General features: G+C 38.7%; 1 long non-coding RNA gene across 1 annotated transcript in view; it reads left to right on the top strand.

Annotated features, from left to right (window-relative positions):
- Positions 1–22,201, top strand: part of LOC138403373 (uncharacterized) — a 606,611-nt gene that overhangs the window by 484,243 nt on the left and 100,167 nt on the right. The gene's annotated exons all lie outside the window — the stretch shown is intronic.

Below are 22,201 nucleotides of genomic sequence, written 5' to 3'. Positions count from 1 at the left end.
TCAAAATCGATTAAATGCTGTGAAAAGCTCGCAGACACACATACATACTTTCGCATGGATAATATTAGTATAGATTTGTGTCGGCCTACTTTACTCATTTTTCCGGGTACTTAACCACAGTCTATCTATTTAGAATTCATAACAAACAGAAGCTGAAACGGGAGAATGAACGTACCAAAACTTTTCCGTTTGACGAAAAACATGAAAAAATATGACGAAATAACTTCCAATGGGTAGGTCCAATTTCGAGAAAGAGGTCAACCACCAAATCCAACTCGGTTGGGCAGCGTTCAGGAAGGTTCGAGATGTCTTCTTGTCCAAAATTCCTCAGTGCTTGAAAACCAGTCTTCGAGCACGAATCGCAGGGAGCCGCTGGATTCAGGCGGCGCAAGACCGTGGCTTATGGAAGTCCCTTCAAGAGACCTATGTCCAGTAGTGGACGTCTATCGGTTGATGATGATGATGATGTACTTTCAATAGTGGAAGGGCACGAGACGAAAAAGCTCAAAACTCTTATCATATTAATTTTGCATTTAGTGTATACTACCGTTAAACAAATAAGTAGCACTCGACCTATACACATTGCCGTTATATCTCGTAGCACAATCCTGATAGTATCTTATTAGCTTGTCGTAGGATTTTATCTCGGATCCTTAGCCCTTTGTTGACTTACTTGTAACAGAATGATTAGATGTGTGTGTTCTAGTGTCTAGGGTAGTGAGTGAATGGACATCTTCTATGCAAACGCGCTCCAACTTAGATTTTATCATTCAAGTGCAAACCAATCCTTCAACAAAAAATAAGGTGTTTTTAATTTTTTTTCATTCATTATAGGCAAACGCTTGACCACAATCACACCTGATGGAAAGCGATGATGTGGCCTAAGATGGGACGCGTTTACCTATAGAAGATGTCTATTCACTCTTGTTTTAAAGATACCCGGGTTGTAATTGGTAGGAAACGCATATCGTGGAAGAGTATTCCAAACCTTAGCCATGCGTATGAGTAATGATGACGCAAAACGTTTTGTGCGTGTAGATGGGATGTCGACGACATAAGGATGTAAACTCGCCCGACGTCTTGCAGTTCGGTGGTAAAATGGTGAAGAGGGAACAAGATCGAAAAGTTCCTGAGCACACTCTCCGAAATATATCCTATAAAATACCGATAAGCCGGCTAATCATGTTTAATTTTATCATGTCCACTGACAAATCATAAGCAAAATAATAGATGTAAAATAACCCGTATCATTAATGGAACTTTTTTACTAGAATTTCCGTTCAAAGGCCTTGTCGAAAAGGAGCTTTGATAGTATTTTTTGTGGCAGTTTCCTTCATAGTTGATGACCAGTCGCATATCAAGTGTCTTGCTAGGGTCAGTGATTGATGATGAGCATGACAGGACATGCGTTTTTTCTGCCGTGTATTTAGATTTCAATAGATTATGAGACTTCACTATAAGAACATAACATTATGTTTATACGTGAAATGACTATGTATTTTATTAAACACTAGCTTATACTCGCGACTTCGTCCACTTGGACTACACAAATTTCAAACCCCTATTTCACCCCCTTAGGGGTTGAATTTTCAAAAATCCTTTCTTAGCGGATGCCTACGTCATAATAGCTATCTGCATGCCAAATTTCAGCCCGATCCGTCCAGTAGTTTGAGCTGTGCGTTGATAGATCAGCCAGCCAGTCAGTCAGTTAGTCGGTCACCTTTTCCTTTTATATATTTAGACTAGTTAATGCGCTCGGCTGCGCTACCAAACAATTCAAGTCAAGCCGCATCACGGGTTTTACTTTATCATCATCATCCTCCCATCACCGCTCCACTGCTGAGCACGGGTCTACTTTCAGAATGAGAAATTTTAGGCCATAGTCCACCACGCTCACCAAGTGCAGATTTGCAAACTTCACATACTCGTACCTTTTGAAAACATAAATGGAGAACGAAAGGTAGAGGTGCTTTAGAAATCAGTTTGTGTTTATTCCTTTAAGCATAAAACCACTCCTGAAAGTTAGGAACAAAATTAATTACCATAATAACAGTTGTTGTACAGACAAGACTTTGAATAGAAAGTTAGTTCAAGAGGGTAAAAGATTTACAAATCGGTGCCGACATTAAATCGGCTCATCTAAGAAATTACAAAATGTAAAGGGAATTTGATGAATTGTGCTTGTTGGGCCCCTTTCAAACTTCAAAGTTGTTTTGATTTTGAAGTTTCTTTGTAATATTTCTGAAGCCAAAAGTAATATTTCGCCACTGATGAGGGTAAAAGGTTAGTTGTGACAAGGCCGTACATAAAAAAACTACTAGCTTATGCTCGCGACTTCGTCCGCGTGGACTACACCAAACCCCTATTTCACCCCCTTAGGGGTTGAATTTTCAAAAATCCTCTCTTAGCGGATGCTTAAGCCATAATAGCATCGGGCTGTTTGGCATGCAGATATGCATGCCAAATTTCCGCCCGATCCGTCCAGTAGTTTGAGCTGTGCGTCGATAAATCAGTCAGTCAGTCAATCCTTTTATATATTTAGATTGGTTCAATGTTTGGGCACTTGTCCCACCGCCAACGAAGAAGCGGCTAGCTACCGACTATTTTCTCGCTCGAAAAACGTACGATCGATTTTAATAAAAGATCGATTCCGTGTCAATAAAAGAGATTAATATGTATTAAAAGTTGATCGCTGACTGTGTACCTACTCTTTCGGCAAGGAGTCTCGCACCATTCGTTTGTCGCAGCGACAAGAGCTATCAAAGAAAAAACTTAATCCACTGATTGAGCTCAGCAAGATTGCGCTCTATTGCAGTGCAAAGGCAAACCCTCACACACAGTTTGAGCAGGAACTAAATGTAGGTGTTATAATTAGTAAGCGACAGGTCGAGATGACAATCGGGGTGGGAACGCCTCGCACAACTGCACAGCCTCCGCGCTAACCCGGTGCGGGATAGCGTACTACTAGCGTAGGATACAGTGCTTTCAGAGAACATTTAACAATAGGTGATAGATGTTTTAATCTCCACCCATTTTCTAAAAAAAAACAAATGTATTTTTATAGAGCACTCGTTTCAAATTGCACTAAGCTTTATGGAGCCTGTGCGTGCTCTCACATGTTGATCAATGGTGTTACCTATAACTGAATTTGTACTAAGTATTTGCATCCATCTTTAAATAAATCATGGGAGGTGGTTCATCTAAAGCGCTTTTTAGTGAAAGACAAAATGACAATGAATGTTGAACAGCTCATAACATAGTCAACAATGAAAGAAGTCATAATTTATGTAAGTGAGGACGGATTGCAGACACCTATGAGAACGTTATTGAGAACTCTCAGGCATGCAGGTTTCCTGACGATGTTTTCCTTCAGCGTTAAAGCAAGTGATATTTTATTGCGTAAAATGTAAATAATTCTGAATAAACAAATAAGACGCCCGCGGGATTGAACCAATCGAATATTATTATGAGGATATTTGTATGAGAACCGAAGTAACATAGCCCAAGAAGTAGCAGTGGGCAGGCCATGTCTGTCGCCGAACCAATGAGCGTTGGGGCAGGCATGCTCTGAACCTTGGAGTGGAGATCGCGTACCGGTAAGCGCAGTATGGGAATGAAACCCTTTTGATCGATGATGGCGGGAAGTGGGAGCATACAAGGCAGAGAACCGGGTGTACTTTGTGGTGCCGCGCTGTTCAAAAAGCATCAGTGGGGCCAGGGTTAAAAAAAAGGATTAAAAAACCAAAACATTTTTGCTTAAAACAGGATTAAAAACATGTTTAAAACTGTTATTTTTAAATTCAAAAGTTGTTTTTGACAAGTTTTTTTAACATTTTGTTTAACACAATGCCAACCGTATTCTAAGCATACAGGCTGACGGATGGAACCCATGATTATTATTATTCATCTAAATATCGTTCTGATTAATGCTACAAACCGTGCAAACCCCTTTTATTAATAGAGTTCATATTGTTGTTACAACTGGGTCAAACCACTTTATTTATTTGCACTATTATAAAGCGATGGAAGGGTTTCCGAAACAGGCAGCAGCAAACAGTGGAATGATTCAGAAATCCTCCCAAATCAAATAGCACTCGAAAATCACTAATATAATTTTGGTCCACCATTACATGAGCTCTTATGTGTCGAGGACGGTACCTACTCAACTGCATACATGACATATTATATTTGACAGCGATATCGCATAGTTCTCGTTAAATTGGTCCCAACGGACAGCTTGTAGTGAATAAACCATGAGTTGTTTTCAATTTGGCGTAAAAGCGTTCCGTCATAAATGCTGACCCAGTCATAATTGTTTATGTGCTTATCGCGTCCGGTGATCACCAGAACTGATTGCAATTTTATTGTACTACATACATAGTTCATACTTCATCAATGAATTTTAACCAAGACATGTCACGTTAATTATTAATTAGATACAATGGCATATGAAATCTGTTCTTAAATAAAATGAAGATATATAATATTTAACTAGATGATGCCCGCGAGTTCGTCCGCGTGGATTTAGGGTCTTTAAAAATCGCGTGGGAACTCTTTAATTTTCCGGGATAAAAAGTAGCCTATGTCCTTTCCTGGGATGTATGTAAGCTAACTCTGTACCAAATTTAATCAAAATCGGTTCAACTGTTGGGCCGTGAAAAGCTAGCAGACAGACAGACAGAAACACTTTCGCATGTATACTAATATTAGTATGGATTTAGATAAGACACAAAAAAAATGTTGTATAACAACTTAGAATCCAATTTGCAAATGTTTCATAGAATAATAGGTAGGTATGACCATAAAAAGAGGTTAGGTACCTACCTATATTTTGACTGCCCAGAAAAAAAGCATTAAATCTACTTCTAAAACGATCTGAATGGAAAACGTTGGTAAACTATTGACACTATTTCAGCCGCTAACTCCGGTTTCCAAGTTTGGTCAGCTGTTTCCGTGACTAAACGACAGTTCAAGCAAGTTAGCACTGAGGTTGTAAGGTATAGAGCTGAGATAAAGCCAGTGGTAACAGTTTATTGTATTTGCTCAGAATACATAATACCTACTACATTGGCTTAAAGTCGTTGGAAATCTTTAAAAAAAAACTACCCATATTATTTAATGCGAAAGTGTGATTGTTTGTCTTTCAATCACGCCGAAACGGAGCATGGAATCGACTTGATTTTTTTCATGGAAAAGTTAAAGACCTGAAGATTGATTTAGGCTGTTTTATGTTGGAAAATCAAAGAGTGAGTACCCACGAGATTTTCGAATACTTACCTATTAGGTATTATTATTTGCATTTCAACAATATTTTTTCGTGATCTTCATTTCACTCCCTTAATAATGGTTCTGTAACCAAGCATACATTTTGATTGCTCTCCCGTAATATCACAACCACATCATATTAATTGATACCTCGTGACACTGTCTCATGGTAGGGGTGGTACACAAAGCATCGAGAGGTTTACGTCTTTTCAAATTCCAATAAACATATTACGATTTACGATCCTCACAACATCACATACCTTAGAGTCCATTCCGTCATACGTAGTCCATCCAAAAATAAAAAACCGGCCAAGTGCGAGTCAGGCTCGCGCAATGAGGGTTCCGTACTACAGTCGTATTTTTTCGACATTTTGCACGATAATTCAAAAACTATGATGCATAAAAATAAATAAAAATCTGTTTTAGAATGTACAGGTGAAGACCTTTCATATGATACCCCACTACATACATACCACTATATGCATAGTTATCTCACTTCGAAAGTTGAAAATACTAATTATTAGTTCATGACCACAATTTAATTTTTTTTGTGTGATCTAATCCTAAATTCACGGTTTTCAGATTTTTCCCCAAATGTCAGCTATAAGATGTACCTACCTGCCAAATTTCATGGCGGGAAGTACCCTGTAGGTTTCTTGACAGACAGACAGACAGACAGACAAGAAAGTGATCCTGTAAGGGTTCCGTTTTTCCTTTTGAGGTACGGAACCCTAAAAGTAAACTCCTATATTATATTATATTCTCCCACAAACTGTAGGTCCACAATAAAGCATCGAGAGGTTTACGCCTTTCCATATTCCAATAAGCGTATCACGAACCTTACGTCAGTCACATACCTAGTCCATTCCGCACAGCGGTTGTCAAAGCGACCGAGCAGGTGGATTGAATCAGGGTCTCTTTGACCCAAAGGATTGGCACTTTGTCCCAGAATAATGGACGTGAAACCGCACGCTTATGAAGTTACACTTGCAAAATTCGAGTGGATTGTTCGATATGATGACCTACTTAGTTTGTAAGATAGGTACATTGAACTAAATTAGTACCTATAAAAGAGAAGGCCTGTTTCAAACAATTTGTGTTCTATGAAGCTGTCTAATCAATTTAACAATGGGCATCAAGTTGTAACCAAACACTTGACGAAGCCTGCAATTTTTTTAAACAGGGTGATCCATCTTGTGCATAGTTGACATAGAGTTGATAAAACATTATGTTTTGATCGCTAGTTTTTACAAAAATATTTTTTTAAACAGAAATACACTACTTACAGGAAAAAAAGAAAGGGCTAGAATAAAAATTATCAAGTAGGTACGAAGACAAGATAACTGAAAAGCGTTATCTATATTGAGCGCAGGACGTGGTCTTATTAATATTTTCTCACAAGTGCGTCATGCATCAGGCCCCAGACAGCCACTTCGGTTAATGGAAACTACCATTATAAATTTTTGTCCGTAAAAGGTTGTCAGTGAGGAGACATGGGAGCATTGATATTTTTCCTCCGAGAAAATCCATGTAGGTAACTTGTTTAAATTGAATTTTCTTCAACCTTATTTGCGTGCCTTAAATCGACTAGTTGATGATACTTACATAGAATACTGCAACATTTCTTACTATTATCTATTAACGTACGCATTGGATTTAAAATTACTTTTAGAGTCTAATAAAATTACTTATCGCAAACCTACGTACTTATTATAACTCTTACATCTTTGTAAAATTAAAGCAAAGGAAACAGTTACGAGTAATGGACCATTTCAGAAAAGTTCAAATACATAGTACTAATGAAGATTATTCTACCCAATGTCACTCTTAGACGTGTGGAAGGCTACTGCCATCGCAACGAAGACACTTGATTACGGACATGACCTTTAGTCATGAGCATACAACCAAGAAGAAGTTAACAAAAGTGCAACTTAACTACAGTTTTAGTCAAACATTTTGCATCAAAATGACAAGGGGTGCAGTTTCGAGAAATCAAACTCTTGTTTCTCGAAGAACTCTTGATTTCGTATGTCTGGATATAATGGAAATCACTCACGATAGTTTTAACGCTAAAATAAAACGCTGTTCCGAGTAGGTAAGCAAAACACTGACGAACAAACGAAAAGACACTCACTGCCGTAAGCTAATCGTTACCTAAGATTGAGTTAAAACGAGACAGATTTATGTGAGAGATATAGCTCTGTCTCGTTTTAACTAAACTTAAGTAACGATTAAGCGACTCTGAGTACGGCAGTTAGTATACTTACCCTGTCCAACCAGATAAATTATCGTGCACGCTACATAATTCTTTAAGCAAGTGACTTTTAATTACGCAAAAAGCGCCAGTCGAGACTGTTTTAAAAACTAATATTCTTAAAAAGCCCCTTTCATTTAAAATTCAATTGTAGAAATAGGTAGGTACTCGGAATAATTGACTCCGAATGCCAATTTTATTCTCTACCATATAAAAGCCCAAGTAGTAGAATAAAAGTCGAATTTAGGCGAATGTTCCGGCTCCGAGGATAAAAGAGGGTTAAGCGAACAATTTATTAAAATCTTGATTACGCCTATCTTCATTATGCTTTTCGCTTGCTCCGCCGAATACCATAGTGAGGTAAAAATACTCTTTTTACGTAAGAGTTGTATCATACTAGCTGAAAAATATTGCAAAATTATTTTGCGTAGGTCATGTAATTTAACTTTATGTAATTTAAGATCATTTTTGTAAAAATCGCTAGCGAACCTTATCAAAAACCACGTAGATTAATTAATTATTAGATAGGTATTGATAGTGTCGCTGGACCTTGGAATCCATACTAATAATATGGAAGAGAAAGTGAGTCTATTTGTCTACCTTTTTTGTTACATTTTCAAGCCCTGTCGCGTCTGTTCAACCGATTTTTAAATATTTTTGTAGCTTATACAGACTTCCTGCGAAATTAGAAAAAAACCTTAATTCACGCGGATGAATTTGTGGCCGTCATCTATCTAGTTTTTAACCGACTTCCAAAAAGGAGATGGTTCTCAATTCGGCCCGTTTTTTATGTATGTACATAGGTACATCGTTTTTTTTTTTCTATGAATATTTTTGATATATTCGTCCTTTCGAATTATTGTTTTTATAATGTACTCGTAGATATATTATGGTATGTACCATATTTTGTATTTCTAGCAACATACTCAAAGTTGCTAAAAATCGGCTATGGGATGCTGTTCCGGTATTAAAGACACCTATTACCTCATTTTTCATATCCTTCTCTTATCTTGTTTCAATGTAGAAAATCCTTAGTTACCTAATTGCTAAGCTTTAAATCATTCTACAGTATTACAACCATGCGTTATATGTAACAATACTAGCAATTAACAATCATGACTCGACTACATGTGCTCTCTCACAGACACATCAGCAAACAACCATATTACAAACAACCCTAAATTAATTTCCTTGACGTCATAAACATAAATAGGTACTCCACACTAATTTACTGCTACAAGACAACGGCACAGCTCATTGGTTTAATACGAAGACGGGTGTAGCTTTGGCTTAGGGCTCGTTTCATAATTCTTTACAGTAGTGCGACAGTTGCAGTAAGACGTCCAATATAACGAAGACAATTGAAGTAGCCTGTACAACTCCAGTCCTTTACTATATCAATGCAAAAGACACATCGATTCGTTGCTCCGTTGTTGTATGATTAAAGAACAAAATAATTAACAATAACCACAAATAAACACACTTTCACATTTATAATATGGGTATAGTGATTAGTGAACTACAGTTCAAACTGCTGGGTCTAGAATCTTGAATTTTGCATATAAGTTTTATTTACATGTAGACCCAAACTAAAATGATTTTCACGACTGAATCACGCTACGTTTCACACCACTACGCCACGTTTCACACCACACCATATTTCACACAACGCAACGTTTCACACCACTCCACGTTTCACACCACTCCACGTTTCACAAGTCACAACGCGACGCGCATGGCGTTTCGTCTGTCTAAACAAACCTTTACCAATGTATGGAAATCGCAGACCAATGCCTTGAATTATAATGCCCTGATTAGAAAGATCACGTTTTATATTATTATGGGCTGTTGTATACATTTATTAGGAAAATTGTAAAGCCTTTTTTGCCCCAAATGGCAAATATTTGGAATTTCATTCGTTAGGTTTCTTGGAGTTTGTTTTTACAAGTCAAGACGTGACCCGATTTTAAGATTACATCGTCTGGCCTAGTTACCTACAGTCGATACATAGGTAGTGTAATTAAGCAATAGATAACTAAGTTGATAAGACCAAAGTTCATACTTAGGCTCATTATGTAGGTATGTTACCTATTATGATCTTGGTTTTTTCAAACACATTTTATTTCAGTACCTACTGAGTAGGTACTGAAATAAAATCGTGCTACTGAGTAGCACGATCATCATCATCATCGTCAACCGATAGACATCCACTGCTGGACATAGATCTCTTGAAGGGACTTCCACACGCCACGGTTTTGCTCCGCCTGAATCCAGCGGCTCCCTGCGACTCGCTTGATGTTGTGAGTTGTGAGTCAACTTAGTGAGGGTTCTTCCAACAATGCGCTTTCTAGTGCGAAGTTGCCATTCCAGTACCTTGGGACCCCAGTGTCTATCAGTTTTTCGAACTATGTGCCCTGCCCATTGCCACTTCGGCTTCGCGACTCGCTGAGCTATGTCGGTTTCTCTCTCTCCAAGCACACCAAGCATAACTCTCTCCATCGGCCGCAGAATTACTTTGAGCTTCCTTATGATGCCCATGGTTAGCGATCATAATATTATTTTTGTCTCGTATCCATAATAATTACGAGTATTGTCTGTAGAATACCAAAATGTATTTGTTTCTTCAAAAGTATGTTAACTATTTACATAAACTAATCGTAATCTTTTATAAAAGTAATTTTAATCAAAGCTTAACCCACTAATGCAGGCGTACCAACAAACAAGAAGTTCATCAGAAATTCATATGGTAGTTATTATTCTGAATTCTGAAATGCAAAATCTTCTCGCGAAGTCTGTCTTCATAAGATATGGCTGCACGCACGGAACAAACTTTTCCCTAGGATTTTAAACTTTGCCTTCATTTCTACGAAATATTCAATCATTATCCAACTGAATACAGGGGGAAACATAATAATGAGTTCAGGAGGAAAAATCGGTCAAGTGCGAGTCGGACTCGCACACGAATGGTTCCATAGGTACCATCGTACAAGAAATAACACAATCTCAAACCAGTACCTATAAATATTTAAATTAAGTATTATGTTCGATTTATAGTTAAACAAATGGCGATTTGGTCGACAAAATTTTGTTTGTTCGTAACCACAAATTCACGGTTTTCGGATTTTTTCCTTTACTAAGTTAGCTATAAGACATTAAAACCTGCCAAATTTCATTTATTTTATTTATTTATTTTTTTATTTATTGACACTTTATTGCACACAACACAAAGTAAACATTGAAAAAACACAATACAGGATCTTATTCTAATAGATGTAGCATGCAAAGGCGGCCTTATCGCTAAAGCGATCTCTTCCAGGCAACCTTTGACGAAAGGAATCACGAAAGCACGGGTTGGTGCGGCAGCCGAAAATGGCCCTAGTTATTATTATAAATTAGACTACATACACAGTACATTCAAATAATACACAAATAAATATAATTATATATACCCATATACATATCTCTATAATATACTACATAATTCTGTTTACATAGATAAATAATAGTTCTTCAAACGATTTTTGAAGGTGTTTAAGGATTTCGCCTGACGTATTTCAGCTGGGAGAGAATTCCAGAGCTTGACACTGTTAGTGGTGAAAGAGTTACCATAGTATACCGTGCGGCTGTGTGGAGTCATAAGCTTATTGTCGGTGCTGGAGCGGAGGGAGAACTGATGGTTCTCACCAAGATAGGAAAACCGTTCTTTTAAGTATGATGGTGTTTGAGGGTAGTACAGAATACGATATAGGAGCGACAAAGCGTGCATCTCCCTCCGCCGAGATACTGGCAGCCACTTTAGTTTAGCACGGAACTCTGATACATGATCATATTTTCGTAGGCCGAAGATGAAGCGAATACACATGTTTTGTAGTCTTTCCAGCTTGTTTAAAAGTTCTTGTGTCAGGTCCGGATAACAAGAGTCACCGTAGTCTAATATTGGCAACATAAGTGTGTTAGCTAACGTAATCTTAGTTTTTATTGGCAGAAGATTTTTCAACCGTCTTAGGTATCCAATAGTGGCGAAGATTCTCCGCCCCACCTCCCCCACTTGTGGACCCCAAGAGAGAGAATTGTCCAAGATTAGGCCAAGGTTCTTGACTTTATTGCTGTATGGCAATGCTATACCATCGAAGCGGACTGCAGGTAGATTATGTAGCTTAGAGAGCATTCTGGGATTACCAATAATGATTACTTGCGATTTGATCGGATTTACCGCAAGTCCATAGCACTTACACCACTCGCAAACCTTGGCCAAATCTGAATTTAGTGTGTTAATTGCAGCTGGAATGCGCTCAACGGTTTCTGAAGTGTAAATTTGTAAATCATCAGCGTAAAAATGAAAGGAAGATGAAATAACCGAGGAGATTGTATTAATAAAAATAGAGAAGAGAAGAGGAGACAGGACCCCACCCTGTGGGACACCTGCAGAGAGCGGTGAGAGCGTGGAACACTTGCCATCGATTTTGATACATTGTTGACGTCCGCTTAGGTACGATCTGAACCAATTAATTACGTCAGAGGATACATTCAGGGAACTTAATATCGCAAGAAGTAGGTCGAAGTCGACATTATTAAAAGCGTTGCTGAAATCGAGGAGAATGAGAACAGTGACTAACTTGTTATCCATACCTTTCCGTATATCATCGCAGACTTTAATTAGCGCAGTGACTGTGCTATGGCCGGGTCTAAAGCCAGATTGAAATGAAGATAGGATGTTATTTTTAGTAAGGAAGAGACTCAGTTGTTTGTTAACAATGCGCTCAAGGACTTTGGACAGAAAAGGAAGAATGGAGATTGGTCGAAAGTGTGTGGGGGATGTCGGATTGGAGGTTTTAGGTATTGGGATAACAAAGGCTTTCCCCCACTCAGAAGGAAAAGTACACGAGGACAGAGAAAAGTTAAAAATGTGACATAGGATAGGAGCGATGCTATCAAGGAGCAGTAGGATCATCCTCCGACTGATTCCGTCATACCCCATTGCATCCGACTTTATGGCCACAACGTGTTTCTTCATTTCATCCAGAGTTACGTCGCTGAATTGGAAAGGAGGGTAATTAGGTATAGGTATGGACCTCAAATTATTGAGCGTCGCTTGTTTTATTTGACCATCCAGTGTCCCAGCAGTCGTGAAATGCTGGTTAAGTGTGTCAAGGTCCGGGATGCGATGAGTCTTTTTTTGTTGGCGTCCAATGCCCAACGTATTCAGAAACCTCCAAGTTTTGGATGGATGGATTTCATGATTCTAGGTGAACCGAAAGTAGGTACTCTACTTATAGGTTTTGATTCCCTTGACAAACACGACAGATAGACAACGGAATGATTCTATTTGATTCCCTTGACAAACACGACAGACAGACAGACAACGGAATGATTCTATAAAATGATTCTATAATATTATTTTCGAGGTACAAAACCAAATAAAAGTAAAAGTACCTAAGTTTAAAGCTATGCGAGCTCAAAGATATACTCACATAAACAAATATTTGAACCCATATAACTTTAAAACTACACATTTTTATTATAATCCGGCAAACCACAGATAGATAGTATTATATTAATTTGTTTCTAGAACGTGTACTACCTAGACCTACACAATTTCATTGAGTTTGGTTGGTTAATATTCAAATGCGACTACGTTTGTATGGTTTGCGCTGGAGAGTGCGCCATGGAAACTGCTCATAGTAATAACAGTTATTATGATTAGATATCTACTTATTAATGTTTTGCGTTACTTATTTGATTCTCTCAATTTTATAACTCTAATAACAGTTGACTTCACTAGCAAACTGTAAAATTATATCTAACTTTCGTTATAAACTACTGAAATTGGACTAACAAACATAAAATTTTATGTTAGCGGAAAGTTTTCAGTGCGTAGATCCAAATAGGGATGTCAAATGAATGGGAACTAAATTAGAAGGTATAAAACTTGCTCCTTTAAAATCTGTGATGTGGTTATCTCTGACAGATTTAAAAAAAAAGAATATTATCCATGTTAAATGATTACTATTCCCCTTTCCTCTCCAACTAAGCCTCAGGCTTGTGCTAGGAGTAGGTATGATAATAGTGCAACGGGCGGGGTTTGAACCGTCGACCTTTCGGTTTTCAGTCCACTCCTTTACCCGTTGAGCTATTGAGGCTCTAAAATTGAACAGAAGATTGTTATAAGTCAGAGGTGCGTACCCGGGATCGAACCTCAGACCCCGGCTAGAAAGCTGACCTCTTAACCACTACGCCATCACCAAAAAAGGCATATTGAATGGAAATGAATAATATTATCATACATTGTAAAATTAGTAAGTATAACAATTTTATTATAACTTTTACTCTACTTTTACTCGGAGAGTAGGTACTCTAACTCTATTATTATAACTCTCAATTTGACTAATATTGATTTCTGTCTGTAACTACATTACTCTATTAATTTACCTAATTAAAGACAAATTAATGTTCGATCCATTGCAGTATTTTAAATTAAATAAAAAGTTTAACCGCGCCAAATAAAAGCCACTCCTTTCGCTTCCACGGAAATCACATTTAATCACATGATGCGGGATGGATACGACACGATTTTTTTAAATAATAGCGCACACATTTTATACGATTTACTAGCTTATGCTCGCGACTTCGTCCGCGTGAACAACATAATTTTCATCCCCCTATTTAACCCCCTTAGGGGTTTAATTTTCAAAAATCGTTTCTTACGTCATAATAGCTATTATAGCATTCCAATTTTCAGCCCGATCCGTGCAGTAGTTTGAGCTGTGTGTTGATAGATCAGTCAGTCAGTTAGTCAGTCAATCAGGTCAGTCACCTTTTCCTTTATATATTTAGATTATTTTGATACCATAATTACCATAATTGCTACAAGAAGTTTGAAATTTATTTTTACTAGCTGATGCTCGAGGTTTCATCCGCCTTGGAGCATGGAAATTCATATAGAGAGCTCTTTTTGTGAAACCGAAAAAAACATTCTTCATCTGTACGACAGACAGTTTTTTTATAAAAAACCGGCCAAGTGCGAGTCAGGCTCGCGCAGTGAGGGTTCCGTAGTACAGTCGTATTTTTTCGACATTTTGCACGATAATTCAAAAACTATGATGCATAAAAATAAATACAAATCTGTTTTAGAATGTACAGGTGAAGACCTTTCATATGATACCCCACTTGGTATAGTCACTCACTTCGAAAGTTGAAAATACTAAAAATTAGTTCATGCCCACAATTTTTTTTTAGTGTGATCTAACCCTAAATTCACGGTTTTCAGATTTTTCCCCAAATGTCGGCTATAAGATCTACCTACCTGCCAAATTTCATGATTCTAGGTCAACGGGAAGTACCCTGTAGGTTTCTTGACAGACAGACAGACAGACAGACAGACGGACGGACGGACGGACAGACAGACAGACAGACAGACAGACAGACAGACAGACGGACGGGCGGACGGACGGACGGACGGACGGACGGACGGCCGGACGGACGGACAGACAGACAGACAGACAGACAACAAAGTGATCCTATAAGAGTTCCGTTTTTCCTTTTGAGGTACGGAACACTAAAAATGGCAAGCAAACGAGCAGGCGGGTAACCTGATGTTAAGTGATTACCGCCGCCCATGAACATTTACAGTACCAGAGGAACCACCAATGCGTTGCCGGCCTTTCAGGAATTTGTTGGTCCGCCCCTTGAATAACCCCATGCTGTAATCACACCGCCGAAGGGATTTGATTCCACAGTTTGCATGTGCGTGGAAAAAAGGAGTTGTCGCAGCAAAACTAAATTGCTCAAAAAATCGTACCCGTCTCGTCCTAGTGTAAGTAAGCCCCTGTAATTACACGCCGCAATGCTGTGCATTGTCACGTCATGGCGTTTTCATTAGTCGTGTAAACAATTTTAATCGCCGCCCAAACATAGACACACCCTAAAAGCCTCGACCTTTCCATTGTTTTAATTATTTTATAGATTTTTTTTATTAGACTAGCTGACGCGATTCATCTTACTTAAAGTTTGGCGCACATTTGGCTGCGAAGATCATCATGTTAATCAGACCTTAGCATGGTACCTAACAAGGTAATAATTTGAGAAACTTCAAGCATAGGACTCTCCATCGCCCGCTGAGTGACTCTGAACTTACTCAATAAAATATGATGATCATAGAAACTGATCTACTGAATACATACATTATTACACAAAAATATATCATCTGATCCTAAAACAGTCACTCACGTACACGCTCAATAGCACACACACAGCAACACACACACACTTACACAAACACACAAATGCACAACCGTTCTATTCGTTACTACTTATTTCAACCACTATGTATGGGAAGGCACTGGCACCTAAGATACGGGATCTCCTAGTGTAGGGGCCAGGACTCCATTTAAGTCAGAATGTAATAATTCTGGTAAATAAATATTCATTAATTCATTCATTCATAGTTAGCGATGGTTGGCGACCATAATAATTGTCATCACTGGCAACAAGCTCTGTTCGAAGTTTCGAAGACTTTGGTCTTCAAGCACTAAGGAATTTTGGACGAGAAGACATCTCGAAGCTTCCCGAACGCTGCCCAGCCAAGTTGCATTCGGCGGCCAACCTCTTTCTCGAAAGTGTAAACCATGTAGTTTCTCACATATAGTTCTCTCGTTAGTAAAGTACATTAAGGCCTGGGGGCAACAGGAAATGTATTGATTAAATCTCACAAAGCTACTATAAATATTTAAACGTTTACTTGTTCAGTTGTTCGACTTAACAAAATGTTAATTAAGCTGTAGGAAGTGGGTTCGCGAGCTATTTGCATTAGTTCGATTCATTTTAGATTGCAACCTCTAAGGTTAAGTTTCTGAACAATTACGTAGGTACCTACCTACTACAAGTAGGTACATCTACATACCTAGGTAATAGGTATCTATATTTATATCAAAGTAGCTTGTGCCCGTGACTTGGTCCTCGTAGATTCAGGTTTTTCATAAATCACACAGGATCCTTTTATTTTCCCGGGATAAATAATAAGCTATAGTACGCGACAGGTCGAAATGGCAATCGGTGAGGGAACGCCCCACACATCCGCACAGCCCCCGCGTTAACCCAGTGCGGGCGATCACGGGTAACGTGCGGGTGTGCGGGGCGGATGTACATCGGCCTTTGGAATGACATTTCGGCCTTGTAGAGCGTTGTCTCTGGCACTCATACCTATATGACGTTTTGTCGGTCTCATCGACAGGGACAACGCTCTACAAATCTGCTATCACCTTCTAAAGGTCGATGTACATTACTTTCGGCCGCGTACTGTAGTAGGTTAAGTAGGTAATGCCCCCCGCCTGTCAAACATTTTCTAATATTTATGTTTATGGCCTTATTAATTTCTATTTTGTAATATACAAAGCTTGTTTTTTGTTTTCGGTTACCAGTTACTATGTATTACTTATTAGCAGTCGGGTTTTTTAGTTTTTTAAATTACGTTAATTATTGTAATTTTTTATTTTTTTTTATTTAGATACAAGATTAATAGATAGAATCTTATCGAAACTTAAAGTTTTAGAAGGGACCTTAGTTTCAGTTTCAGCAAACATTTTGAGAATAACGTCCTATAAATCCATGTACATATTGTACAGTACAGTACAAAGTCAATGTTAGCGTAATAAGTGCCTAGGGCTAGATGTGAACCTTTTCGGTAACCTAAGCTAACAAAGGTAAAGAACAACTTGCAAATTAAACCGAGGAGCTGTGAAATTTGCTCTAAATTCTAGAGGTCAGCTGAACTAGACTAGCTGATGCCCGCAACTTCATCCGTGTGGTATTAGGTTTTTCAAAAATCCCATGGAACTCTTTGATATTCCGGGATTAAAAGTAGCCTTTGTCACTCTCCAGGTCTTTAACTTATCCATGTAAAAACACGTCAAGAGTGAATAGGCATCTAGGTAAAAGCACTTCATCTTAAGCTGCATCATCACTTACCAGCAGACCTGATTACAGCCAAGCGCTAGTCTAGCTAAATTAAAAAAAAAGTTGACTTGTTAGTCCGTTGCAGCGTGCTTAAAGTACAAACTCAGTGGGCAAACCAATTAACCAACAAACAAACACACTTTCGCATTTTTATCATCGTATCATAAGTCTAGTGATTGATCTAAAGTGAGATAGGTTTGTTGGTATAGGTGCCTGTACCGTTGCGAATTAGTTCGTCAGTCAATCTTTCGTGCGCTATAGAAAAATGCACCTACTAGGTACATTACTAATTATTTCTTAGTAAATTAAAACCATGCTCGCGATACAGATTTCTTATAAAGCAGAAATTGCAGTTTGTCACGACAATTCAGGAAACACCGCAAGCGTATAACATGCTCTTGCATTTATAAATGGGTAATTGAATTTTGGTTATTATACCTACTACGGCGGGTGTGCGGGGCATCCCCTGCACCCCGATTGCCATCTCAACCTGTCGCGTACTATACCTACCTAACTTGATAACCTAGTGGTTAAGAATATTATTTATATTTATTTGGAGGGTACGGGGTTCGATCCCGGGAACGCACCTCTAAATTTTCGGAGCTTTGTGACCTTGCATGCCTTAGAGTTCTCCATAATGTTATCAAAGGTCTGCCATTCCACACTTGGGTGAGAGGAGACCCGTGCTCAGTAGTGAGCTGGCGATGGGTTAATCATGATGATGATGATGTTGATAATTTTGTAGTAGAAACATCTCTATTGTCTACCTACGAAATAAGTTTTACAATTATTATTAATTACAATTTCTGCCTTTTCGATTTAGTTGAGTTAGTTTACGAATTGTGGTCATTATTATTTCAGCTATTACTAACTTTGGGCCGAATGTCAAATTGTTAATACTATAAAACTAATAGTCAACTTTTGGTTGGACTGAAACATTTAATGGAGATGCTAATGGTCAGATTAAAATTTATTTTGACCTATTTTATGCCTTAATCTCTTTGCGTCGTATTCTTATTGCTTGACTAGACATGCGGCATTGTGGCATGCTACAGGGCTGCATAGTACCTATTGCCTACTGGTGGGAAATTCGACTCACTCATTATTCGACTCATTCAATGGCATGCGATCTGTTGCTGGGAAGCCATCTTGGAGGGATTTGATAAATACGGGTGTTTGACAGTTTTTGAGCCAGTCTCGCTCTGACTCGAGACTCGACGACTTAAATACTTTTGGTGATTAGTTGTGATCTATATCCGCGCGCAAGTTTAATATGAGAGGACATATTAACTAACTTATCCAAAAATAGCTAATAATTCTCCTGATTTTCTGTCTGTCTTTTCCACTACCTATAATAATTTGAAAAGTAGCAACACTCGTTGGGATACTATCGTATCGTATTAGGTACTCCTATTCTACTCTAGGCATAAAATTAATAGACCGCCGCATGCTGCTTAAGGCCGCATAATTAATGTTAGAATGTCGCTTTGTAGCATTTTTTTGAATGTTGTCTGGCGTAAAACAGCCTTAAGGCTAATAAAGTAATAAATAACACATTGAAAGCGTTTTAATCATAATTTTATTCAATTAATTGACTTTTGAAAGCACATTTTAGCACCACATACGTTCGAGAGGAAGCCAAGTATTTGTATGTGAAATGATTTATGAACCACATTATGACCTGTTCAGGCGTAGCTTCGTATATATGTAGGATGCAATTTCAACGTAGCCTTACAATAAATATGTTCTCACCCCCGTTGCTCTTATCGATAAAGCAATAAAGGCGAAATTGCAATGATAATGGCCCATCGTAGTCGTACTCGATCTACAGAACCACAAACTGACCACACGCCAGCGCGGAGATAGTTACCTATTACTCAAAGTCATATATTGAAAGTAAACACTGGGGAAAGGAATGAGGAGATCCGTAAGAGAACTACCCGTTGAAAGCACCCCCACTAGGTGGACGGACAACATCAGACGAGTCGCAGGGAGCCGCTGGATTCAGGCGACGCAAGACCGTGGCGTGTGGAAGTCCCTACAAGAAACCTATGTCCAGCAGTCAACGTGTAGCAGTTGATGATAATGATGATGAATGGGGAAAACGAAATGGTGTACATAGTTCAGAGGAGGGAAGCGAGAGCTAGGTATCCAGATACGCAATGACAGGAGAGGATGTGGGAAACAGGAGACACCACGAACGGCGACGGGAATCTCCCGTATCTGTGACGTCTGCCCCAGAATGGGGAGAGTGACATGATGGGGACAAGGAAGTAGAAAGAGAAGAACTTGTAGGGAGTCAAGAAGGCACCCCGGGAAAGAGCCACCGAGCAAGTACCGAACGGGCGCCCTCCCGCGTTTCGGCCCATATAACCGCGAGGTTGGTGGGTGACTATTTTTAAAATTATCTCCACACATTTTGAACCCCCGACCTGCGATCAGGGGGCGGATGTCCTAACCACTATGCTATCACAGCTTTTTTAGCCTACCCACTGTGAAAATTTGAACTCTCTATATATTACGGTTCACGAGACACAGCCTGCTAACACAGACAGACGGACAGCGGAGCTTAGTTATAACTTATAAGGTCCCGTTCGCACGCTTTGTGTATGGGACAATAATAATGAAAAGTGACCGAAGTTCACCTTTCATTATTTTGATTATACAGGAATGTTCAAAACATACATATTTCAGTTTGTTCATTTCAGAACGCTGAAACCTAACGAAAAGTTCTGTAACAATTAGTGTTGGTAGCCTAATTAAGAAGTTAGGCTGCATCGTTACCGACAAGTTAGCGAGTTTGATAGTGAAACTCGCTGATTGTCGACTAAATAGTGAGATGTGAGCGTATTTTAAGTGTTTAACTAAACCAAACTTAGCGTATTCATCAAAGAATTAACCCGTATAAGTTGCATTTTTTTATTTTTTTATTCAGATACAAGTTAGCCCTTGACTGCATTCTCACCTGGTGGTAAATGATGATGCAGTCTAAGATGATAGCGGGCTAACCTGGAAGGGGCATGGCAGTTTTTATTAAACCCATACCCCTTTGGTTTACCGGAACGCTAAATCGCTTGGCGACACGGCTTTGCCGGTAGGGTGGTAACTAGCCATGGCCGAAGCCTCCCACCAGACCAGACCAGAAATTTAGAAATTATAAAATTCCAAACCCCTGCCAGGAATCGAACCCGGGACCTCCCACTATTAAGACCACAGCGCTCACCACTGCGCCAGGGAGGTCGTCAAAACGTTGTAACATTGTTCAAGATATTATATAACACTTTTTTTAATTTGCACGACGGATATTTGTTATTATACAGAAATGTTCCCAGCGCGTTTAGAGTTTAGAGTTCGTTAGGGAAATTCATTTAGCGGGTAGCTCGCTGATTGCTGACCTATGTGTCAAAGTTATTGAGTTACTTACATGTATATAAATTGATTGGGTAATAGCAAACGTGGCACACTTTACTAATATAAACGTACCTACATAATATAAAACCGGCCAAGTGCGAGTCAGGCTCGCGCAACGAGGGTTCCGTACTACAGTCGTATTTTTTTGACATTTTGCACGATAATTCAAAAACTATGATGCACAAAAATAAATAAAAATCTGTTTTAGAATGTACAGGTGGAAGCGCTTTCATATTATGATACCCCACTTGATATAAGTAGTTATCTTACTTCGAAAATTGAAAATACTAATTATTAGTTTATGACCACAACTTTTTGTGTGTTGTAACCACAAATTCACGGTTTTCAGATTTTTCCTCTAAAGTCAGCTATTCCCACCTACCTGCCAAATTTCACGATTCTAGGTCAATGGGAAGTACCCTGTAGGTTTCTTGACAGACCGACAGACAGACAGACATACAACAAAGTGATCCTATAAGGGGTCCATTCCCTTTGTGGTACGGAACCCTAAAAATTGTTTCAAAACTATTCATCAAAATAAAGCTCCCTATAGTTGAGTTTACAAACATAATGATTATTATATTTTTCTCACGGAATAGGGAAAAGCCTTTTTCCCCCTAGGTAAGCAAGTAGATACAGTTACTTAACACTTTTTCCCCTAGTATAGTTATTTTACTTCACAAGTACCTACTTGCCTACCTAGGGAAAAGACCTCATATAATATTATTATATCACAGCTTCACATGACCCAAAAATGGCGTATCTACAAAAAATACAATAACACTATTATTAGGAACTAGCTGATGCCCGCGACTTAGTCCGCGTGGAATTAGGTTTTTAAAAATCCCGAGGAAACTCTTTGATTATCCGGAATAAAAAGTAGCCTATGTCACTCTCCTGGTCTTTATCTATACCCATGCAAAAAATCACATCAATCCGTTGCACCGTCGCGACGTGACTGAAGGACAAACCAACAAACCAACAAACCGATAAACCAGCAAACTAATACACAAACAAACCAATAAACCAACAAACCAACAAACCAACAAACCAACAAACCAACAAACCAACAAACCAACAAACCAATAAACGAATAAACCAACAAACAAACACACTTTCGCATTTAAAAATGCGTACCGGTGATCGTTAGAAAAATTCTGTTAGCGACAGTCATATATACGCTCATCTCATTGCTGAAATTCATTGAAAATGTAGCAACCATGCGAAAATTGTCGGTTGGACTGAATTAAGAAGTTGTGTCGCATGGTCGTAACCGAGTTAAGAAAGTTCGTTAGTGGAACTCGGAGACTACTTTGCTGA

This window comes from Maniola hyperantus, chromosome 15 (assembly GCF_902806685.2).
Source record: "Maniola hyperantus chromosome 15, iAphHyp1.2, whole genome shotgun sequence".
NCBI lineage: Eukaryota > Metazoa > Arthropoda > Insecta > Lepidoptera > Nymphalidae > Maniola > Maniola hyperantus.
Note: the sequence above shows the minus strand (reverse complement) of the source record. Positions and strands in the feature narration are given on the sequence as shown.